Source organism: Oncorhynchus gorbuscha, linkage group LG24, assembly GCF_021184085.1.
Source record: "Oncorhynchus gorbuscha isolate QuinsamMale2020 ecotype Even-year linkage group LG24, OgorEven_v1.0, whole genome shotgun sequence".
Classification (NCBI taxonomy): domain Eukaryota; kingdom Metazoa; phylum Chordata; class Actinopteri; order Salmoniformes; family Salmonidae; genus Oncorhynchus; species Oncorhynchus gorbuscha.
The window spans coordinates 51,566,424-51,591,954 of record NC_060196.1 but is presented as its reverse complement, the minus strand read 5'-3'; the positions used below and the strand labels follow the sequence as shown (position 1 = coordinate 51,591,954).

Below are 25,531 nucleotides of genomic sequence, written 5' to 3'. Positions count from 1 at the left end.
CATCATCCTCTATAAGGCCCTCCATGCTGGAGCACTACCGCTGTGTCACGCTGCCACACATGGTCACCCACTCTGAGCATCATCCTCTATAAGGCCCTCCATGCTGGAGCACTACCGCTGTGTCACGCTGCCACACATGGTCACCCACTCTGAGCATCATCCTCTATAAGGCCCTCCATGCTGGAGCACTACCGCTGTGTCACGCTGCCACACATGGTCACCCACTCTGAGCATCATCCTCTATAAGGCCCTCCATGCTGGAGCACTACCGCTGTGTCACGCTGCCACACATGGTCACCCACTCTGAGCATCATCCTCTATAAGGCCCTCCATGCTGGAGCACTACCGCTGTGTCACGCTGCCACACATGGTCACCCACTCTGAGCATCATCCTCTATAAGGCCCTCCATGCTGGAGCACTACCGCTGTGTCACGCTGCCACACATGGTCACCCACTCTGAGCATCATCCTCTATAAGGCCCTCCATGCTGGAGCACTACCGCTGTGTCACGCTGCCACACATGGTCACCCACTCTGAGCATCATCCTCTATAAGGCCCTCCATGCTGGAGCACTACCGCTGTGTCACGCTGCCACACATGGTCACCCACTCTGAGCATCATCCTCTATAAGGCCCTCCATGCTGGAGCACTACCGCTGTGTCACGCTGCCACACATGGTCACCCACTCTGAGCATCATCCTCTATAAGGCCCTCCATGCTGGAGCACTACCGCTGTGTCACGCTGCCACACATGGTCACCCACTCTGAGCATCATCCTCTATAAGGCCCTCCATGCTGGAGCACTACCGCTGTGTCACGCTGCCACACATGGTCACCCACTCTGAGCATCATCCTCTATAAGGCCCTCCATGCTGGAGCACTACCGCTGTGTCACGCTGCCACACATGGTCACCCACTCTGAGCATCATCCTCTATAAGGCCTTTCTGTAATGGTCAGTTGTGTGCCCTCCTTGCAAGTCATATAGCCAGGAATGACTGATGGTTTGTTTAAGACCATGGTACAATGATTTTTTTTGTACTCAGAGGAGTTGTCTTGGTAAATGACACAAGTGTTTTTGTGTCAACAACAGGGCAGAACAGGGCAGCACAGCTAGCAAATAAATGTACACAGAGAGCTAACATTAATAATATGCATGTACAGTCGTGGCCTAAAGTTTTGAGAATGACACAAATATTAATTTTCACCAAGTCTGCTGCCTCAGTTTGTAAGATGGCAATTTGCATATACTCCAGCATGTTATGAAGAGTGATCAGATGAATTGCAATTAATTGCAAAGTCCATCTTTGCCATGCAAATGAACTGAATCCCCCTAAAACATTTCCACTGCATTTCAGCCCTGCCACAAAAGGACCAGCTGACATCATGTCAGTGATTCTCTCCTTAACACAGGTGTGAGTGTTGACGAGGACAAGGCTGGAGATCACTCTGTCATGCTGATTGAGTTTGAATAACAGACTGGAAGCTTCAAAAGGAGGGTGGTGCTTGGAGTCATTGTTCTTCCTCTGTCATTCATGGTTACCTGCAAGGAAACACGTGCCGTCATCATTGCTTTGCACAAAAAGGTCTTCACAGGCAAGGATATTGCTGCCATTAAGATTGCACCTAAATCAACCATTTATCGGATCATCAAGAACTTCAAGGAGAGCGGTTTAATTGTTGTGAAGAAGGCTTCAGAGCGCACAAGAAAGTCCAGCAAGCGCCAGGACCGTCTCCTAAAGTTGTTTCAGCTGCGGGATCGGGGCACCACCAGTACAGAGCTTGCTCAGGAATGGCAGCAGGCAGGTGTGAGTGCATCTGCACGCACAGTGAGGTAAAGACTTTTGGAAGGATGGCCTGGTGTCAAGAAGGGCAGCAAAGAAGCCACTTCTCTCCAGGAAAAACATCAGGGACAGACTGATATTCTGCAAAAAGTACAGGGATTGGACTGCTGGGGTAAAGTCATTTTCTCTGATGAATCACTACCATCAGTCCTGTGTCATGCCAACAGTAAAGCATCCTGAGACCATTCATGTGTGGGGTTGCTTCTCAGCCAAGGGAGTGGGCTCACTCACAATTTTGCCTAAGAACACAGCCATTTGTTTTAACCTTTATTTAACTAGGCAAGTCAGTTAAGAACAAATTCTTATTTTCATTGACGGCCTAGGAACAGTGGGTTAACTGCCTGTTCAGGGGCAGAACAACAGATTTGTACCTTGTCAGCTCGGGGGTTTGAAAAAATAATAGTACCAACACATCCTCCGAGGGCAACTTCTCCCAACCACCCAGGAACAGTTTGGTGGCGAACAATGCCTTTTCCAGCATGATGGAGCACACTGCCATAAGGCAAAAGTGATAACTAAGTGGCTCGGGGAAAGAAACATAGATATTTTGGGTCCATGGCCAGGAAACTCCCCAGACCTTAATCCCATTGAGAATTTGTGGTCAATCCTCAAGAAGCGGGTGGACAAACAAACACCCACAAATTCTGACAAACTCCAAGCATTGATTATGCAAGAATGGGCTGCCATCAGTCAAGATGTGGCCCAGAAGTTAATTGACAGCATGACAGGGCGGATTGCAGCGGTCTTGAAAAAGAAGGGCCAACACTGCAAATATTGACTCTTTGCATCAACTTCATGTAATTGTCAATAAAAGCCTTTGACACTTATGAAATGCATGTAATTATACTTCAGTATTCCATAGTAACATCTGACAAAAATATCTAATCACTGAGGCAGCAGACTTTGTGTAAATTAATATTTGTGTCATTCTCAACACGTTTGGCCACAACTGTAAATCTCGCATTGCTCAAAGTGGAGGAAAGATTGACTTCATCACTAATTGTTTTTGTAAGAATTTTTGACAAGCTGCTAGTAGTTTAAACAGACACCTCGGTGCACACAGCTTGTCAAAACGTCTCAGACAACCATGCATACCCCACAAGACATGCCACCAGCTTCTGACATAGTTTGATTTTGTCGTGAAACATCACTGTAACTGAGGTGTGGGCAGTGCAGTGGCCTGCCAGTGTTGCCACCATGACTGAATGAATGTGTTGTATTGTCCTTGAGAAGGCTAGCTGCACTTTGATGAAGGAGAAGGAGGAGGAGATGATGTTGTGCTTTGCTGGCTCGGCAGATCTGCAGATTGCTGACTAGTAGGCAGTAGGCAGGGTGCCGTTTTTTTTCCATCCTCTGCAGTTTGGGAAAGCACTATGATCACATCTCAAAATGGAAGTGAATCAGCTAAAAAAAGGAAAGGAATTTAAGCCACCTCATCTCCCTCCGACCCTAGCCGCCCCAAAACACTGTACTCAGCTCTCTGTCTGAACGATCCAGTGATCGGACTCCAGTGCCTCTCCATACATCAAATCCAACCTGCCCTCTGGCGGTGTAGAGAATACTCTCTGGAGATAAAACACCCAGCTGGGACCTTACCCGGAGCAGGTGTAGTGTCCGTGTGTGACCAGCTGGCTGTTCCTCTGGTCTGCCCGGCTGAGGCTAACCCCCTGGGGGGGCTTGGAAGGAAGACCTACTAAAGATCACAGAGGCCCTGCGACCCCTTTCTCCTGACAACTAGTCCCAGTTGCCTGGCAATGTGCTGTGATATTTCCTACCATAGCAGGAGAGCATCACCATCAAATGGCAGGGCTGGACCATTGACAGTCCTCTAGGATGTGGATCACTAATTTAACACTTTGATAACAGGTAGCCACTGGGGTTGGATGGGGGAGGCAATTTACTTTTGTCTCCTCAATCTGAGATATTAAACATGGTACACAGTGCCTTCTGAAAGTATTCATACCCCTGGACTTATTTCACATCTTGTTGCGTTACAAACACAGAAATATCTCATTTACATAAGTATTCACACCTCTTTGCTATGATGCTCCAAATTGAACTCCGGTGCATCCAATTTCCTTTGATCATCCCTTGATGTCGCTGCAACTTGATTGGAGTCCACCTTTGGCCAATTCAGTTGTTTGGACATTATTTAGAAAGGAACACACCTGTCTATATAAGGTCCCACAGTTGACAGTGCATGTCAGAGCAGAAACTATACCATTAAGTTCAAGGAACTGTCTGTAGATCTCCAAGACACTGTAGAATTGTGATGAGGCATATATCTGGGAAGGGTATAAAACAGTTTCTAGAGTGTGTTGAACGTTTCCAAGGACACAGTGGTCTCCATGATTGGGAAATTGAAAGAATATGGAACTACCCAGACTGCCTAGAGCTGGCTGTCCAACCAAACTGAGAAACTGGGCAAGAAGAACCTTGGTCAGGGAGGTGACCAAGAACTCAATAACCACTCTGACAGAACTACAGAGTTCCTTGGCTGAGATTGGAGAATATGCCAGAAAGACTCTATAGCACTTCACCAATCTGGGAGAGTGACCAGACGGAAGCCACTCCTGAAAAAAAGACACGTGACAGCACGGCTGGAGTTTTGCCAAAAGGCACGTGAAAGACTCTGGGAGCATAAGGCAACAGATTCTGTGGACTGATGAGACAAAAACGTAAGTCTTGGGTCTGAATGCATAGCGTTGTCTGGATAAAACCAGGCACAGCTTATCACCTGTCTAACACGATCCCTACCTTGAAGCGTCTTGGCAGAATCATGCTATGGGGATGCTTTTCAGCGGCACGGACTGGGAGACTGGTAAGGATAGAGGGAACATTGAATGGAGCCAAATACAGGAAAATCCTTGACGAGAACCTACTTCAGAGTGGAAACAACCTTAGACAAGGGCGAAGATTTACGTTCCAACAAGACAATGATCCCAAGCACACAGCCAAAGCAACGCTGGAATGGCTTCAGAACAACAATGTGAAAGTCCTTGTGACCCAGCCAAAGCCCAGACTTGAATCCCATTGAAAATCTGTGGAAAGACTTGAAGATTGCTGTTCACCGCCACTCCCCATCTAACTTAACAGAGCTTGAGAAAATCTGCGAGGAAGAAAATCCCAAAATCCAGACGACTCAAAGCTGTAGTCGCCACCAAAGGTAGCTCTACAAAGTATTGACTCAGGGATGTGAATACTTATGTAAATTAAATATGTCTGTATTTCATTCTCAATACATTTGCAAAGATTTCTAAAAACATGTTTTCACTTTGTCATTATGGGGTATTGTGTGTAGATGGGTGAGATTTTTTTTTAGTTAATCCATTTTAGATTCAGTCTGTAACACAACAAAAGGTGGAATAAGTCAAGGGGTATGAATACATTCTAAAGGCACTGTATCATGCTTTTGAAATCTGGAAGTATTATTGGTGACATATTGTCTTGGGATTAACCCGTTTTTGTCTCCAATAATAGCAAAATTCTCATAATATCCCATAGTAAAGGAATGCTTGACACATCAGTGACACACTGTTATTGTTTCTAAGTATGGTGGCAGGCATTAGAAAGATATGGAATTGGCTGAGATTAAATGGATCTAGCAGTCAGCTGTGTGTGTCTGTGTGATATTGTGTGTACTGAGGCGTGAGAGGAGAGGCGTGATTGTTTTAAGCTGCTATAACTGCTCCTCTATTAGGCTCTGTGTTGTCTGATATTAGCTTAATCTCAAACATCTTACGAGGGGACAGACAGCGTCAACATCCACAAACTCACTGACTGCATCACATGATGCCATACTAGGTTATTGGTAAGGGCAGCCAGGAACTTGGCAAACTGTAGCAAAACACTTTGCAACAAACATTTTTGCAGCTAAAACATGTGTTTCTTATTGGACAAGTTTACATTAGTCCCTTGCTTCTATTTGGTTTCCTGTGAATACACCCCATGTGCTGGGTGGCTTGTTCGTAGGTGACTTTTAAATAGTCCATGTGTGAGACATAGTCATGTGACCATTTCCCCCATGAAACCAGTATTTGTGTAAATCTAAAAAATATTTTCCCATCGGAATAATTTGTCTGTCTTTTTTGGGGGATTTATTTTTTAGAAAGGTTTATTCTACACTTCGGGAGGACTATAGTTAAGCTGCTTCGTGTCTGTTTATTGTGGTTTAACTACTCAGCTAATTGTCCCAGTGACTGTTGTTGAATGTTAATGTGAGAGGTTTTACCAACTGAGCAACTCATTGCTAATGAGTATCCTGCACTGGGAAAAGTTTTATAGGGGTGCATCCCTTCATTTTTCCAGCACATACAGATGACGTCTATTTTCCCCTGCCCCTGTTCCTGCCCATTTGATACATTCTAAATCTAAACACATTTGACATATTAGTAAAGATTCATTGAGAATAGTCGGGTGAAAATAAGATCACTTGATGAGAGAACAGCTGTGCAGCCTGAGGCAAGGAACAGAGCTCAAGCTTTTTTTGTGACTTTCTCAAATCATCAATAGCCTTTAGTTTCACCATGCAGCCTATTATGTTCTGATTTCTAACACATTCTTAGGTTTGTATCATTCACATCTAAGATGCCTAATAATTCTAAATCTAGTATATTTATGTTTACTTTTACGCTCAATATAGCGACTTCATATGCACATTCGCTCCGGAATGGGAAAAATATAACTTGAATTTTATTCAGCTAGGTTCAATTATATTCTTCTTACTATAAAATCATATAATATAAAAGACTGGCATGGGACTTATAAGCATATCTTGTCAGCTAAATGAACAAGCCTACATGGAGCATTGAGCATAGTCAGATAACATACAGTAGGCCAACTCATTCTGTTCTTCTTTGTATCATAATGTTTCTTTAGACCTGACTAAAATAAATATTGGATTTATTGTGATGGTCTACATTCAATTGATTGATTTCATTATTTATGAGACTTTTTAAATGTACAGTAGACGTTGCTAATGCACGCTTTAGTTGCATCTTGTATGCTTGGATGCCTAAAGATTCTAAACGTGTTTGTTAATTAACGGTCAATTACCGTGAGACCAGCAGTCTTTTGCATGACAGTAACTGTCTGACAAAATGTAATAACCGCCACAGTCCTAGTCACATGTTCGTGGCTTGCTATATAAAGCAGGCAGACGGGCATCGAGGCAATCATTTCAATTGAATGTTAGAATGGGCATAACGAGTTACCTAAACCTCTTTGCTTGTGGTTTGATCATCGGTGCAAGGCGAGCTGCATCCAGTATCTTAGAAACGGCTGACCTTCTGGGCTTTTCACACACAACAATGTCTGTGGATTACTGAGAATCGTGCAAGCTAACAGACTGGCCACAAACAGACAAATAGTGGTGCAGTACAACTGTGGTGTGCAGAACGGCATCTCGAAACGCACAACTAGTTGATCTTTGTCACGGATGGGCTATTGCAGCAGAAGACCACACCTGTTAAAAACAAGAAAAAGTGACTCCAGTGGGCACGCAATCACCAACACTGGACAAATGAGGAGTGGAAAAACATTGCCTTGTCCAACGAATCCCAGTTCCTATTGTGTCATGCTGATGGCAGAGTCAGCATTTGGTGTAAACAGCATGAGTCCATGGCCCCATCCTGCCTGGTGTCAACGGTACAGGCTGGTGGTAGTGGTGTACTGGATTGGGGATGTACATTTGGTCCTTTGAAACCAATTGAGCAATGAACACCATAGCGTATCTGAACTTTGTTGCTGATAAAACCCAATAGAATATCTTTTGGATGAGATGGGGCTCCCGAGTGGTGCAGCAGTCTAAGGCACTGCATCTCAGTGCTAGAGGTGTCACTACAGACCCTGGTCGGGTCAAGTCATGCGAAACATGAAGCCGCACCAATGTGTAGGAGGAAACACCGTCCAACTGGCAACCGTGTCAGCGTGCATGAGCCCGGCGCACCACAGGAGTCGCTAGAGCGCGATGGGACAAGGAGGCTCAGAGGGCTCAGAGGGCTCTATTTTACTATTACCTTCCCCACGGTTTCAACATTTTTATTTTTTATTTTAATTTTTTACATTTAACCAAACTTGTGGGGTGGGGTCACTGAATGATATCATTCACTCGACTTGCTGTTTGCGATTGTGAATTCTCTCACCCAGAGGCACTCGGAGAAAGAGTTTGGCAGCCGGGTGGGTCTGGCAGCCGGGTGGGTCTGGCAGCCTGAACCCTGGCTTCCTCATTTACAGGCTGGTGGTAAACTCTGAGAGGGAAAAGAGATGGCTGCAATACATAAATTGATCCGTAACCCTTCGTTCCTGTTAGCTTTCCCACAGCCAGGGTCAGTGTTGCTATGCACTGTTTGCCCCTGCAGAAAGCCCTGGTGTGCGTGGCTTGCCGTCGGTCATTTACAGCTGCCTGTTAGAGGGAACAGGAGGTCTCACACGCGGAGCTATGTTTAAAACAGTTGGCATCATAGAGCTTCTGGTGAGCGGCAGCAGACTCCTTTCAGAATGCAATGATGCCTCTTTAGTCTCTGACGGTGTTGAAAACTATGGTTGGAGAAATGTTCCTTGATCTGTGTCAGGCCACGAGGTATGTAGCCTCGGAGGTCTGTGCACCGCTGGGCTTGATGGGGCCAGCCTCTCAATGCCAGCCATAGAGAGTTATGACGATGCTAGCTGCTATGTTGAGGTTGGCCAAAAATTATTACTAGATTGCTTTGTGCCAGAAATTGTGCCACAAGAGGCAGGTCATGTTTTGATGGGCCTACTATAAAGGTCTATGTACAATATAATACATTTCTTTGGACTTTTATTTTTTGGGGGTCAGGCACAAGGAATTTAATAGTGTTCGACGTTGTCGTCGATGTAATAGTTTCAGGTTCATTACTGAACCATTGGTGTCTGTGGGTCAGAAAAAGAAAAAAACAGCCTGTTCTCTCTGGCTGCAAGACGGTTTGAAGATAAGTGCCTGTCTACCTGTCTGCCTGCCAGTAGCCTACCTCTTCACATACAACCCCATCCTAATTTGAATGACATCTTCTGGGATGACAGTTCTCCTTGGTGAGGTCTATTCATTATGCTACTGACTGATTAAAGGAGCACAGAGATGAAGTTTCTCCTCAGATGTGAGTCCTTGAATGTCAACTGGAAGGCTTCAAATCAGGCTTAAGCAAGACCAACTGGATGGATAGGAGAAGAGTTTCAGCCAGACATCAACATTTCTCTGCTGGAAATGACTGTTATTTGGACTGTTATATATCAAAGTTCTCCTTGATTATAGATGATCAGTAGAAATTTGTGGCCAATTACGTTCAGTGGCATATTTCATCCTTTTCTGGCCTCTGGCTGTTTGGGTGTTAAACAAACCCACCCTTATAGGCTACACATCAAGTCCTGTGGTCAAAAATAACTCCACAGAAATGGTTGTGAGCATACGTACATCTTTAGGTGCTGGGCGAATAATTGATGTCTGGCAATCACAACATTTCTTCATTGTAGCCTCACAGGAAGAAAAAACAGGAAGTGTATCTAACACCTCTCTTTCCCTCCCACTCTCTCTTTCTCTCCCACTTAATCTCTCTTTCTCTCCCACTCTCTCTTTCTCTCCCACTTAATATCTCTTTCTCTCCCACTCTCTCTTTCTCTCCCACTCTCTCTTTCTCTCCCACTCTCTCTTTCTCTACCACTTAATCTCTCTTTCTCTCCCACTCTCTCTTTCTCTCCCACTCTCCTTTTCTCTCCCACTTAATCTCTCTTTCTCTCCCACTCTCTCTTTCTCTCTCTTTCTCTCCCACCCTCTTTTTCTCTCCCACTCTCTTTTTCGCTCCCACTTAATCTCTCTTTCTCTCCCACTCTCTTTTTCTCTCCAACTTAATCTCTCTTTCTCTCCCACTCTCTCTTTCTCCCCCACTCTCTCTTTCTCTCCCACTCTCTTTTTCTCTCCCACTTAATCTCTCTTTCTCTCCCACTCTCTCTTTCTCTCTCTTTCTCTCCCACTCTCTTTTTCTCTCCCACTCTCTTTTTCGCTCCCACTTAATCTCTCTTTCTCTCCCACTCTCTTTTTCTCTCCCACTTAATCTCTCTTTCTCTCCCACTCTCTCTTTCTCTCCCACTCTCTCTTTCTCTCCCACTCTCTCTTTCTCTCTCTTTCTCTCCCACTCTCTCTTTCTCTCCCACTCTCTTTTTCTCTCCCACTTAATCTCTCTTTCTCTCCCACTCTCTTTTTCTCTCCCACTTAATCTCTCTTTCTCTCCCACTCTCTTTTTCTCTCCAAATCTCTCTTTCTCTCCCACTCTCTTTTTCTCTCCCACTCTCTCTTTCTCTCCCACTCTCTCTTTCTCTCCCACTCTCTTTTTCTCTCCCACTCTCTTTTTCTCTCCCACTTAATCTCTCTTTCTCTCCCACTCTCTTTTTCTCTCCCACTTAATCTCTTTTTCTCTCCCACTCTCTTTTTCTCTCCCACTCTCTTTTTCTCTCCCACTTAATGTCTCTTTCTCTCCCACTCTCTTTTTCTCTCCCACTCTCTTTTTCTCTCCCACTCTCTTTTTCTCTCCCACTCTCTTTTTCTCTCCCACTCTCTTTTTCTCTCCCACTCTCTTTTTCTCTCCCACTTAATGTCTCTTTCTCTCCCACTTAATGTCTTTTTCTCTCCCACTCTCTCTTTCTCTCCCACTCTCTCTTTCTCTCCCACTTAATCTCTCTTTCTCTCCCACTCTCTTTTTCTCTCCCACTTAATCTCTTTTTCTCCCCCACTCTCTTTTTCTCTCCCACTCTCTTTTTCTCTCCCACTTAATGTCTCTTTCTCTCCCACTCTCTTTTTCTCTCCCACTTAATCTCTCTTTCTCCCCCACTCTCTCTTTCTCTCCCACTCTCTTTTTCTCTCCCACTTAATCTCTCTTTCTCTCCCACTCTCTCTTTCTCTCTCTTTCTCTCCCACTCTCTTTTTCTCTCCCACTCTCTTTTTCGCTCCCACTTAATCTCTCTTTCTCTCCCACTCTCTCTTTCTCTCCCACTCTCTCTTTCTCTCCCACTCTCTCTTTCTCTCTCTTTCTCTCCCACTCTCTCTTTCTCTCCCACTCTCTTTTTCTCTCCCACTTAATCTCTCTTTCTCTCCCACTCTCTTTTTCTCTCCCACTTAATCTCTCTTTCTCTCCCACTCTCTTTTTCTCTCCAACTCTCTCTTTCTCTCCCACTCTCTTTTTCTCTCCCACTCTCTCTTTCTCTCCCACTCTCTTTTTCTCTCCCACTCTCTTTTTCTCTCCCACTTAATCTCTCTTTCTCTCCCACTCTCTTTTTCTCTCCCACTTAATCTCTTTTTCTCTCCCACTCTCTTTTTCTCTCCCACTTAATGTCTCTTTCTCTCCCACTCTCTTTTTCTCTCCCACTCTCTTTTTCTCTCCCACTCTCTTTTTCTCTCCCACTCTCTTTTTCTCTCCCACTTAATGTCTCTTTCTCTCCCACTCTCTTTTTCTCTCCCACTCTCTCTTTCTCTCCCACTCTCTCTTTCTCTCCCACTTAATCTCTCTTTCTCTCCCACTCTCTTTTTCTCTCCCACTTAATCTCTTTTTCTCTCCCACTCTCTTTTTCTCTCCCACTCTCTTTTTCTCTCCCACTTAATGTCTCTTTCTCTCCCACTCTCTTTTTCTCTCCCACTTAATGTCTCTTTCTCTCCGACTCTCTTTTTCTCTCCCACTCTCTCTTTCTCTCCCACTCTCTCTTTCTCTCCCACTTAATCTCTTTTTCTCTCCCACTCTCTTTTTCTCTCCCACTTAATCTCTTTTTCTCTCCCACTCTCTTTTTCTCTCCCACTTAATCTCTTTTTCTCTCCCACTCTCTTTTTCTCTCCCACTTAATGTCTCTTTCTCTCCCACTCTCTTTTTCTCTCCCACTCTCTTTTTCTCTCCCACTTAATCTCTTTTTCTCTCCCACTCTCTTTTTCTCTCCCACTTCTCTGTCTCTTTTTCTCTCCCACTCTCTCTTTCTCTCCCACTCTCTCTTTCTCTCCCACTCTCTCTTTCTCTCCCACTCTCTTTTTCTCTCCCACTCTCTCTTTCTCTCCCACTCTCTCTTTCTCTCCCACTCTCTTTTTCTCTCCCACTCTCTCTTTCTCTCCCACTCTCTTTTTCTCTCCCACTCTCTCTTTCTCTCCTTTTTCTCTCCCACTCTTTTTCTCTCCCACTTTCTTTTTCTCTCCCACTCTCTTTTTCTCTCCCACTTAATGTCTCTTTCTCTCCCACTCTCTTTTTCTCTCCCACTCTCTCTTTCTCTCCCACTCTCTCTTTCTCTCCCACTTAATCTCTCTTTCTCTCCCACTCTCTTTTTCTCTCCCACTTAATCTCTTTTTCTCTCCCACTCTCTTTTTTTCTCCCACTCTCTTTTTCTCTCCCACTTAATGTCTCTTTCTCTCCCACTCTCTTTTTCTCTCCCACTCTCTCTTTCTCTCCCACTCTCTCTTTCTCTCCCACTTAATCTCTTTTTCTCTCCCACTCTCTTTTTCTCTCCCACTTAATCTCTTTTTCTCTCCCACTCTCTTTTTCTCTCCCACTCTCTTTTTCTCTCCCACTTAATGTCTCTTTCTCTCCCACTCTCTTTTTCTCTCCCACTCTCTCTTTCTCTCCCAATCTCTCTTTCTCTCCCACTTAATCTCTCTTTCTCTCCCACTCTCTTTTTCTCTCCCACTTAATCTCTTTTTCTCTCCCACTCTCTTTTTCTCTCCCACTCTCTCTTTCTCTCCCACTCTCTTTTTCTCTCCCACTCTCTTTTTCTCTCCCACTTAATGTCTCTTTCTCTCCCACTCTCTTTTTCTCTCCCACTCTCTTTTTCTCTCCCACTCTCTTTTTCTCTCCCACTCTCTTTTTCTCTCCCACTCTCTTTTTCTCTCCCACTCTCTTTTTCTCTCCCACTCTCTTTTTCTCTGCCACTTAATCTCTCTTTCTCTCCCACTCTCTTTTTCTCTCCCACTTAATCTCTCTTTCTCTCCCACTCTCTTTTTCTCTCCCACACTCTTTTTCTCTCCCACTCTCTTTTTCTCTCCCACTTAATGTCTCTTTCTCTCCCACTCTCTTTTTCTCTCCCACTTAATCTCTCCCTCCCTCCCACTCTCTCTTTCCATTTTTGTCTCCATCTTTTCTGTGTCATCCGCAGCACATCACTCCAGACAGCTACTTCCCCTGCCTGAGCGACCTGTGCAAGTGATTATGGGAGGTGATACTCAGCTATCACCGGACCATGCAGTGGCACGAGGAGCGTGACAAGGAGGACTCCGCAACCGCCACAGGTACACCTGTCCCACCAATATCTAGCCCATCTCCTTAATTCAGCACAACACTAGGCTGACCAATAGCCCCTCCCCTTTAATTCAGCGTTGCACGGTCCCCTCCCCTTTAATTCAGGCAAGCAACCACTAAAGACCTTATTCACTGTCCACCCTCTAACCTCTCGTACTTCTATAGCCCTGATTCCCTTATTCTTAACACACCTAAAGCCCTGATTCCCTTAGGCTTATTACACCTAAAGCCCTGATTCCATTAGGCGTATTACACCTAAAGCCCTGATTCCCTTAGGCTTATTACACCTAAAGCCCTGATTCCCTTAGGCTTATTACACCTAAAGCCCTGATTCCCTTAGGCTTATTACACCTAAAGCCCTGATTCCCTTAGGCTTATTACACCTAAAGCCCTGATTCCCTTAGGCTTATTACACATAAAGCCCTGATTCCCTTAGGCTTATTATACCTAAAGCCCTGATTCCCTTAGGCTTATTACACCTAAAGCCCTGATTGCCTTAGGCTTATTACACCTATTGCCCTGATTCCCTTAGGCTTATTACACCTAAAGCCCTGATTGCCTTAGGCTTAATACACCTAAATGCCTGGAACATTCCATATAATAAAGATCCCTTCTTTAACCGCCCTCACCTTCACGTTGTACAGTTCGTCTTGCATTTCTGCTGCCGTAGTTTCCCCTCGTCCTCTAGAAGTTCTTAGAAGCTAGACACTTTTTATTAGCCAACCCTAAATCAATTTAAGCTGATTGTGTACAGAAATATATAAAAAAGAAAGGGGAGTTGACTTTCATTAGGGAAAAGGGGATAACTACAGTAGTTAGTTGCGCAACTGAATGAGTTCAACCTAAATGTGCCTTCCTCATTTAAGCCAACCCCTCTGAATCAGAGAGGTGCGTGGGGCTGCCTTAATTGACGTCCAGGGGAGCAGTTTAGGGGCTGGTGGGGGTTAACTGCTTGGCTCAAGGGCAGAACGGCAGATTTTTCCACCTTGTTGGCTCTGGGTTTCAAATCAGCGTTTTTTGGGGGGTTAATCGCGTTTAACCGCTAAACTACCGGCCACCCCCATTACTGTCCCACAGACGTACATCTGGAGATAGATTTGATTTCTAAGTATTGCATTTGACCTTTATAGAGAGCAGAGCTACTGTTTCAGGTTTATTGTTGAGTAAAGTTCTCTATTTCTGTAAGGCTCGACGCCGGTAGATGAGAAGCAAGTACAGGGAGTGAACATTTAATTAGCAACAATCATAGGACAGGACAGTGTCTGGACATGAACACATAAGGACATTAATGCTGACACCGGGAACAAAGTGAGGAGCAGACCGAAATAGGGAAGTCAATCATCAAAGGAGTCCAGGTGAGTCCCATATTGTGCAGCTGCTCGTAAAATGGTGACAGGTGTGCGTAATAATTGCAGCCAATTTTGTCCGCACGCGTGACAATTTCGTCCTATTAGGTTGCCTTTTCAAATACTCTGTCAATCAGCAGTAGCTTTCACTCAAATGCAGAACTTGTCCTTTCTCTGTGGAAAAGGCGTTTCATTTCCTCCTTCTGTATGTTGGATTAATTAAGGAAATGGGCGATGACGAGTAGGACCATGATGCCTTATCCCCTGATCATGGCGATTGATGGCTTTGTAAGTATTGCATTTGCCCTTTGTAGAGAGCAGAGCTACGGTACTGCCTTCTCGTCTGCCCACCTCATATAACGAAAATGGTTGTGAATGCGCAGCGCTGCATTTGCACAGCCCACACAGCACACATTGGCGTGATGGTATGGGTAATTGAGGTTGAATTTGTCACCGCGCTTACCAGTGTGTTGATAGTCAAGTGGAATTTTTTTTCTAGTGTTGCTTCAGTGGCTCTCCCTCTTTCAGGCTGTCCATGTAGAAGGTCATTGAACCAACCAAGCCTGAAAGTGATAGGTGCTTGTGCTTTGTTGACGCCAACACACTGCTGACTTTGAAAAGTCACCGAGCCCTCCAAAGACCTCTTGAATCTAATGTTTCTAATGATTAATCTAATGATTAGATGATTAGATCCACACGATGGAGATAAATGGAGATAAACTGTGATATTTAAACCTGTAAATATACAGTACATTTCCATTCCATTATCATGTTAATTTCAATTTAAGCACGGTTTTGAATGATATTTGTAAGAGAAAAATATGTATGTATTTATCCTAATTAGAGACAACATCATGTCCCTCAGTGCTCACCCCCTGTTAGGAGTTAATTATGTATTATTCATGTATTTATTAAGGATGATTCCGTACAGCCACAGGGAGGACCACGCATTGTTTACATGATATTTAGATTAGATCAAATGAATGACGTTTGGAGTGTTCTACTTTTCTGAGAAACCCAACCCCCGATCACAATCAAACAGGGTTATCAAGTGCAATACTGCTATGGTCTCCAAAACAGGCCAAAGTGAATCGTCAGGGAGATTTACATGTTATTACAAGGTAGCTAAGCTAATGGCCTATCTGCTGAAAAGGCAGAAGGTGTATTTATATATACACCTACTCAAATATTTTATATTTGGGATTCATCAAAGTAGCCACCCTTTGCCTTGATGACAGCTTTGCACACTCTTGGCATTCTCTCAACCAGCTTCATGAGGTAGTCACCTGGAATGCATTTCAATTAACATGTGTGCCTTGTTAAAAGTTAATTTGTGGAATTTCTTTCCTTCTCAATGTGTTTGAGCCAATCAGTTGTGTTGTGACAAGGTAGGGGTGGTATACAAAAGATGCAGAAGATAGCCACATTTGGTAAAAGACCAAGTCCATATTATGGCAAGAACAGCTCAAATAAGCAAAGAGAAATGACAGTCCATCATTACTTTAAAGACACGAAGGTCAGTCAATCCGGAAAATTTCAGTCGCACTTGGAGAGTGATTTAGTGCTGCATCAGATGACCTGGCCTCCACAATCAGTCGACCTCAACCCAATTGATATAGTTTGGGATGAGTTGGACCGCACAGTGAAGGAAAATCAGCCAACAAGTGTTCAGCATATGTGGGAACTCCTTCAAGACTGTTGGAAAAGGATTCCAGGTGAAGCTGGTTGAAAGAATGCCAAGAGTGTGCAAAGCTGTCATCAAGGTAAAGGGTGACTACTTTGAAGAATCTAAAACATATTTGGATTTGTTTAACACTACTTTCATTACTACATTATTCTATGTGTTATTTCATAGTTTTGACATCTCCACTATTATTCTACAATGTATAAAATAGAACAAATAAAGAAAAACCCTTGAATGAGTAGGTGTACAAACTTTTGACTGGTAGTGTGTATAACTATGAGCCAGAGAGATGCAGGTAGCTAGATCATTTGAGACCACAAAGGCAGTCCAATATGAGTGTATGTTGGGATAAGCAAGAAACTTCCAGCTTGTCATCACTACTATCACCTTACTAAGGTATCCAAGTCTGGGACAAACAACCATTGGCTCTGTTTCAATGGCGATAAAGTTTCAGTTGTATCATTTAGCAAAGTTTTCTGTTCCTTCCTATTAGTTTGCATTTTCAAATACTTTTTAAATCAATAGTAGTTTTGGCTCAGATGCGGAACTTGTCCTTTCTCTGTGGAAAAGGGGTTTAATTTCCCCCTTCAGTTCATTGGATTGATGAAGAAAATGGGCAATGATGAATAGGACCACGGTAATGCCTTTATCCCCTGATCACTGGTGCCGTTGAGACTTCGGCTGAGATCCAAATGGCGTCCTATTCCCTGTGTAGTGTACTAAATAGGGAATAGGTTTCCGTTTGGAACGCGCCCTTCAAGTCTCCAGCTTCCAACCCTTAGTTAAGCATATCTCCTTGTTCTGTGAGTGAAGGAACATTCAGTGCTAATCACAGGAGGCGGGGCCTTCCATCAAGAGGTGCTGTCATATCAGTGGGTGTGATTGGCTGTCCTCTACTACCCTCTAAGTGAAGGTGTCCTCACTCTGCATACGCTTTCACCCTTCCTCTACGTAAAGGGTGTGTGTGTGTGTGTGTGTGTGTGTGTGTGTGTGTGTGTGTGTGTGTGTGTGTGTGTGTGTGTGTGTGTGTGTGTGTGTGTGTGTGTGTGTGTGTGTGTGTGTGTGTGTGTGTGTGTGTGTGTGTGTGTGTGCGTGAGTGCGTGAGTGCGTGAGTGCGTGGGTATACATCACTGTGTATACCAAAGCCTTAAGAAGAGTGATTCACATGCTGGCCTTAATTTGTCAGACTGTGCGGTGTGTCCTTGTCCCCAACACGTTCTACCAGGCACCCTGCATGACCGCCAGGCTCCTCTCTGTCATTGGAGAAAATAATTTAAAGGTCCCTTGATGGCTGCAACGCTGCGTATGCATCCCAAGTGGCACCCTATTCCACATAAAGTGCCCTGCTTTTAACCAGAGCCCCTATTCAGGGAATAGGGTGTTCTTCGGTAAGCAGCCTGCATCACCTCCACGGAGCGTCACCACAGCTACTATAATGAACCTGTCACCATGATGTATCAGTAATTATTGTCACCACTCAATAAAGGGAAGTTGTTTTGAATTGAATATGGGTGAAGGGTTCCCTCCCATCTTACCAAATTGAATTTGCAGCCTTAGCTCACCCAGTGTCATATTCGATCAGCTCGGACAGGTCTCGGTGGTGAGAGGATAAATGGCTGATGTTAGTGGATTGGTTACAAGCTCACAGCACTGACTGGAACCCTTCATATTGACCTTTCGCTTAGAACTTCCACGCTAAACATACACTCAATCTAGGACAGCAGGGGCCTTGACACGGGTACAGCGTCGCCTCATTCTAAGATGAAACCAACATAAAATGAAATCAAGATCGATGAACTAGTAACGTTTGCTGTTGGTGAACAAGTTGGGTTTTTTCACGGTCATTTGTGATTGGCTTATGATGTGGCGACAAGTAGCCTAGTGGTCAGAGTGTTGGACTATTAACCGAACGTTTACAAGATTGAATTCCCGAGCTGACAAGGTACAAATCTGTCGTTCTGCCCCGGACCAAGGCAGTTAACCCACTGTTCCTAGGCCGTCATTGAAAATAAGAATTTGTTCTTTAACTGACTTGCCTAGTTAAATAAAGGTAAAATAAAAAAATGTTTACAAAAATGTCTTAGGAGCATAGGATTTCTCACAACATGTCCTATTTTTTTGTGTTATTTCTTCGTGTGACTATGATATATTAAGGCCTAACTTGGACAACTGCCTTCCTTGATTCCGACCAAAAGTGACTCCATAGTTAATGTAACAGATGCCATCATTGATAAGTAGCTAAACCAGTTCCTTCTGATCCTGATCATTTAGGCATTTTCATGTACATGATTGCTTGGCTAATTATGTGTGTCTGACACATTAAATAATACAGCAATCCCTGGGGCGAAAATGGACAATTACGCCTCCCATTGCCTTCCATTGCCTCTGCTACTAACCTCTGTATTTGTTAAGGCGGCTTCTCTCCTTCATTTTCCGGGCCTATCAGCAGGTAAATTGCTTTCCCTGGCCTGTGACCAGCTTTGTTGTGTGTTTTCACACTCCAACGTCATCTTCGTCGCTTCCAATGTGATGAGGAGGTAAATGTGGTTGCCAGGTCAAAAGATGAATTATAGACTGGGTGGTTCGGGCCCTGAAAGCTGACCCACTGACAGCCATGGTATATCAGACCGTATTCCACGGGTATGACAAAAAATAGCATTTTACTGCTCTAATTACGTTGGTAACCAGTTTATAATAGAAATAAGGAATCTCTGGAGTTTGTTGTATATGGCCACCATACAACGGCTATGGGCTGTGTCCAGGCACTCCTCGTTGCATCGTGCTTAAGAACAGCCCTTAGCCGTGGTATATTGGCCGTATACAACAAACTCCAGAGATTCCTTATTTCTATTATAAACTGGTTACCAACGTAATTAGAGCAGTAAAATGCAATTTTTTGCCTTATTGCTTTTTGCCTTATTGCTTAAATAACTAGTCATTCATTCGTTTTAAATGGGTGTTTAAATTACGTTTTGGCTGACTAGGATTTGACTGGAGACCGTCCAGGTTTCTCAAGGCTCCTTGTCACAGTTTTATCTTGTTGAAGTACTTGGCGAAACTACATCTTGGAACTTTGTGCTGTGAGACGTTGGCTGGTTGTTTTTTTCTGGCATCCTTCCTTTCCGTTGTCGGGGGAGGATATCTGTTTACAATTTTAAAATGTGTAACAGTAACACAATGAAAGCCCCTGGATGCTGTTTCATCACACCTCACTCACTTCCCAGATTTTTCCTTGTCCAAGTTTAACTGATTTGACCCTGCTGGGATATTTTTCTGGAGAACATTGCAATGACTTCTATCACTATATTAATTCATATTATGCTGGTGTCAAACTGAGGCCCAACCTGGATAGAAAGTAACCTAGAACTACTTTATCTAACCATTTCAGTCTTTGCACGGTTACATCACCCTCCTCATTGGGCTCCTCAACCCTTTCCTCCCTCCCCTGTTCCCATTAGTAGCACTAACCTTTTCTTTACATCTCCCAGACAGTCAGAAGAGCTAATCTCCCTTCTTGCTCACTTGTTAAAGACAAGCTCTGGAACTTTGTATTTTTTAAATCTTCCACTTTGGGCTGGATGTGTCAATGTGTAGTTTTTACACGCATATTCTGAGCAGAATTATTATCTTACCTCAATTAGCCATGAAATCTCTAGTTTGAAAGAAAAAATGGAGCTGATGGATAGGGCTGCAGTGCTTCTAGCTCTTAGGAAACTTTGCACTATTTTGATTTTTGTGTTATTTCTTAAATTATTAGTCCAGGAATTTATTTGTGTTATGACATACAGCCAAGTAGAACTTGGATATCAGAGCGGTGGTAACTCACCAGCATTACGACCAGGAATAATAGTCTGATCCTTTGTTCGTACCCCCCAGGGCAATTTAACTGATTCCAGAGGCTGATCCTAAACACCGATGGTGGAAAAAAGGTACTCTGAGTGGACTTCTAGTCCGACTCAGGGAGGTGCGCACACCACCCTCCGCTTCCGAGTATATTACTCACTAATGTTCAGTTACTGAATAATAAAGTTGATGAGCTCAGAGGGAGTATTTCCTTCCAAAGAGACATTAGGGATTGTAACAGTCTGTTTCACGGAAACATGGCTCTCTAGGGATATACTGTCTGAGTCTGTACAGCCAGATGGGTCCTCAGTTCATCTCGCAGACAGGAACAAATATCTCTCTGGGCAGAAGAAGGGCAGGCGTGTCACGCTCGTCGGCAGAAGTGGACCAAGGTGCAGCATGGTACGTGTTCATGATTCTTTATTTAATCCGAACACCAAACAAAACAAGAACAACGACTGTCACATTCTGAAGGCTACACAGAGCTAACAAAAACAACATCCCACAACCTAAGGTGGCAAAACAGGCTGCCTAAGTATGATTCCTTATCAGAGACAACGATAGACAGCTGTCCCTGATTGAGAACCATACCCAGCCAACACATTGAAACACAAAACATAGAAATAAAGAACATAGAATGCCCACCCAACTCACACCCTGACCAAACCAAATAGAGACATAAAAAAGCAACTAAGGTCAGGACATGAAACAAGTACAGTAAAATGCTTAACTTGCAAGCTCTAACCCCAACAGTGCATAAATCAATATCTAAATAAGAACTCATAGTAAATGATATATAATAAAGAAGATATAATAAATAAAAGAGGAAGCTAAATACAGGGTCTGTGCTAATACCACATTTACAATGTGCAGGGATACTGGAGTAGTTTGAGGTAGATATGGAAATGTAGGAGGGGGTTCAGAGAAATTGACTGGTAGCTGGATAAACAATAAAATAATAATTAACAGTGATGGGTGAGTGCATGGTGGAGTGTGTGTGATAGGTGGATGTACATGTAAACACAGCTGGAAAGTGACTGGTAGCACGAGTATAGAAATACTGATGGTTATATACTTGTGGTAATATACACAGTGTACTAAACATTGGGGACCCCTTTTGCTCTCAGAACAAGGGGTGTACTACTAAGCTAACATATGGAAGGATAAAACATTTTTGGGGGAAATATTGAATTTGGCCAACTACTATAGCCCATAGAAACGCATTGAATAACACATTCATTTATTAGATTTTATAAACGTTTAACTCGGTAAGTCGGTTAAGAACAAATTCTTATTTACAATGACGGCCTACACCGGCCAGACCCGGGCGGCGCTGGGCCAATTGTGCGCTGCCCTATGGGACTCACAATCACGACCGGATGTGATACAGCCTGTATTCGAACCAGGGACTGTAATGACGCCTCTTGCACTGAGATGCAGTGCCTTAGACCGCTGCGTCACTCATAAGGAATAAAGTGTTGAAGTGTCTGTCCTATATCTAGGAGATATAAGAAATCTCAGGAAATATTATTGTTTTTCTTAGAACACATTTACCCCCTTATTTTTGTTGGCGCAGAACTACCTCCATACTTTATTTATTTGTATGGGTTACATTCAGAGGAGTCCTGTGGCACTTGTGGGGTCAAAGCAAAACAGAGAGTGCCATCGTGTTCATGAGAGTCTCCCCTTTCCACAGTGGAGTCATATTAGTTTCTAGGCCAAACTGTTTGGACGCTACAGATGTTTTCGTGAAAAGACTGATCGTGGTCTGACAAACACTGCTCTAGCTCTGTCACCTTTCACCTCAGGTGCGGAAGGCCAACATAGATACAGTGGATTGAGATGCATCCAATGCAAAAAGACAGTGGATTGAGATGCATCCAATGCAAAAAGATATCTTTAGCTTAAATTGACAGATTGACAGATAAACTTAGATTGACGCGCAAGTGCGTCAATAGACTTTGAACCTGTCTCCCCTTCATCTACACTGATTGAAGTGGATTTAAGACATCAATAAGGGATCATGGCTTTCATCTGGATTCACCTGGCCGGTCTATATCATGGAAAGAGCAGATCTTCCTAATGTTTTGTATACTCAGTGTATACTTTACATGTGAACAGGAGTAATAGTGGCCAGTACCAGGAGAGAATAGATAGATACTGATGGTAATTGCAATCAATAATCAATGAACAGCAGGGGGGGGAGCAGTAGTTGTTCGGCATTTAACAGTGTTATGGCCAGTGTATAGAAGCCGTTTAGAAGTCTGTTGTTCTGAGCCTTGATGCGCCGGTTCCACCTGCCGTACGGGAGCACGGAGAACAGTCCATGTCTCGGGTCGTTCAGTCCGTTTTCCTCTGTTCGAAGCATAATTAGCACAACTCAGATGTTCTATTCTGGGATGGCCTGGGAGATGTCTTTACCGACTGGCAGGTATCACCTTTTCTGTATGAACGAAGCCCTCTTACGCTCTGTTTCTTAATCCCTGGATTATATTGCATACGTATCACATACCTGAATATTTCCCACTTTCTATAGCTAGGGATTTCAATAAGTAGGAATGTCACTCCAAAAGACAAAGCCTGTCCAACTTATGTCTTCATCTAGATTACCCTTTAGTTTTTGTTCTCTTTTTGATCCATGCCTGTGGTCTCTATGGAGGGTAGTGGTGGAGTGTTTAAACCTTATGCTGCAGGTACAAAATACGTAGTTTAGCCTTTTGAGGTACCTTGTCTCAGGCTGAAGTTAACTTCTTGCCAGCAAGGTATTTTTCTTCTCCATGTATCCTTGCTTGCTGTGTTTGGGTGCATTTTCCCACTGCTGTGGTTCTGTGATGAAATTGCCCTTTAGAACTGTAGGGGTTGGAAGTGACCTCACTCAGACACCTCCCACAAAGTTCAAGGTCATCTCAAGCTCAACCACTTTCTGTCAGTGGAATTCAATGTTGATCCTCCAAATACTCCATGTTTTATACTTCCTCTTGAGATGCATGTACTGTAGCCAATCAGGCACAGACCACCTTCGTCCTTCACTGCTTAATGTACACACTCATCAATACCATATCAAACACGTGGAACGGATGTGAAACGGCTAGCTTAGTTAGCGGTGTGCGCTAAATAGTGTTTCAATCGGTTACGTCACTTGCTCTGAGACCTTGAAGTAGTAATTCCCCTTGCTCTGCAAGGGCCGTGGCTTTTGTGGAGCGATGGGTAACGATGCTTCGAGGGTGACTGTTGTTGATGTGTGCAGAAGGTCCCTGGTTCGCGCCCGGGTATGGGCGAGGGGACGGTTTAAAATTATACTGTTACATTGATGCTGTTGACCCGGATTACTGGTTGCTGCGGAAAAAGGAGGAAGGTCAAAAGGGGGGTGAGTGTAACGGATGTGAAACAGCTAGCTTAGTTAGCGGTGTGCGCTAAATAGCGTTTCAATCTGTTACGTCACTTGCTCTGAGACCTTGAAGTAGTAATTCCCCTTGCTCTGCAAGGGCCGCGGCTTTTGTGGAGCGATGGGTAACGATGCTTCGTGGGTAACTGTTGTTGATGTGTGCAGAAGGTCCCTGGTTCGCGCCCGGGTATGGGCGAGGGGACGGTTTAAAATTATACTGTTACACACGCACACCGATGCGGCACGGAGCCCGGCGGGTAGGAGCATTAGGTCAGTAACCGAAAGGTTCCTGGATCGAATTCCCAAGCTAACAAGGTATAAATCTGTCCATGAGCAAGGCAGTTAACCCACTGTTCCCCGGGCGCCGATGACGTGGATGTCGAATTAAGGCAACACCCCGCACCTCTCTGATTCAGAGGGGTTGGGTTAAATGCGGAAGACACATTTCAGTTGAATATATTCAGTTGTACAACTGACTAGGTATATCCCTTTCCCAATAATACACACCATATCAGACACACACATACACACACATCAATACACACCATATCAGACACACACACATCAATACACACCATATCAGACACACACACATCAATACGCACCATATCAGACACACACACATCAATACACACCATATCAGACACACAGACATCAATACACACCATATCAGACACACACGGGTGCCATTTGAGACAAAGCTTAGATGAAATCACTTTCCTCAGCAGACACAGGGTTGACTAATGACAGGGACTGTTTGGATGCAAACGGGAGGCCTACCCTCAACGCGTTATGTAAAATAATCAAAACATGTGTTCCTTCTCCGTCTGTGTGAGGGATAGTTAGGAGATGCAGAGCGACAGTCCTGAGCCTGACCTCCTCTCCGTCACAAACACATTGTGAATCTCAGCTCCGCTGTCATCTAGAGTTTCCTCGCTATGTGGCTTCTTGTGGTGTCTCAGAACAGTTAATTCATCTAGTTTCCTCACTGTGTGGTGTCTCAGAACAGTTGATTCATCTAGTTTCCTCACTGTGTGGCTTCTTGTGGTGTCTCAGAACAGTTAATTCATCTAGTTTCCTCATTGTGTGGTGTCTCAACAGTTGAATCCTCCAGAGTTTCCTACCTGTGTGGCTTCTTGTGGTGTCTCAGAACAGTTAATTCATCTAGAGTTTCCTATTTGCAGGCAGTCACCTACTACACGCAGTCAGCCACCTACTACACGCAGTCAGTCACCTACTACATGCAGTCAGCCACCTACTACATGCAGTCAGCCACCTACTACATGCAGTCAGTCACCTACTACACTCAGTCAGCCACCTACTACATGCAGTCAGCCACCTACTACACGCAGTCAGTCACCTACTACACGCAGTCAGCCACCTACTACATGCAGTCAGCCACTTACTACACGCAGTCAGCCACCTACTACACGCAGTCAGCCACCTACTACATGCAGTCAGCCACCTACTACACGCAGTCAGCCACCTACTACATGCAGTCAGCCACTGACTCACAGCCTTGACTGCAGAGGACAGGCAACATTCCCTCATATACAACAAGTCTTCAGATCTAAGTCAGTTTCCGCCCACCTCTGTCCTTTCCTTCTTCTCTCTCTGCTGTGATGCCTGGGGATAGGCTGGCTGGCTGCCTGGCTGGCTGGCAGAGAAAGGCATTGTGACCTCTTTAGTGTCAAAGTCTGAATGACAACATGACAATGGCTGTAACGTCTGTCTTTCTCCGCTGTTCTGTTCCTGTCATCACATCACCTACAGAGGAAACACTGAGGCTAATGAGGAGGGTATGGCCGTGGGGCTCATCAGTAACATGATGGCTAATGTGGTTGAATGCCAACTTTACTGTTCGCACGGGGTTGGAAAATTCCTGTTAGTATGACGGCTTGGAAAAGCAAAGATGACACTGTTACTGCTACGAGGATGGGGGTGGAATATGTTTCTGTTATTGAGAATGACACTGTTACTGCTACGAGGATGGGGGTGGAATATGTTTCTGTTATTGAGAATGACACTGGAGGATGGGGGTGGAATATGTTTCTGTTATTGAGAATGACACTGTTACTGCTACGAGGATGGGGGTGGAATATGTTTCTGTTATTAAGAATGACACTGTTACTGCTACGAGGATGGGGGTGGAAT

General features: G+C 44.2%; 1 pseudogene; it reads left to right on the top strand.

Moving 5' to 3' along the window:
* Window positions 1-25,531, top strand: part of LOC124012266 — a 307,453-nt pseudogene that overhangs the window by 136,182 nt on the left and 145,740 nt on the right.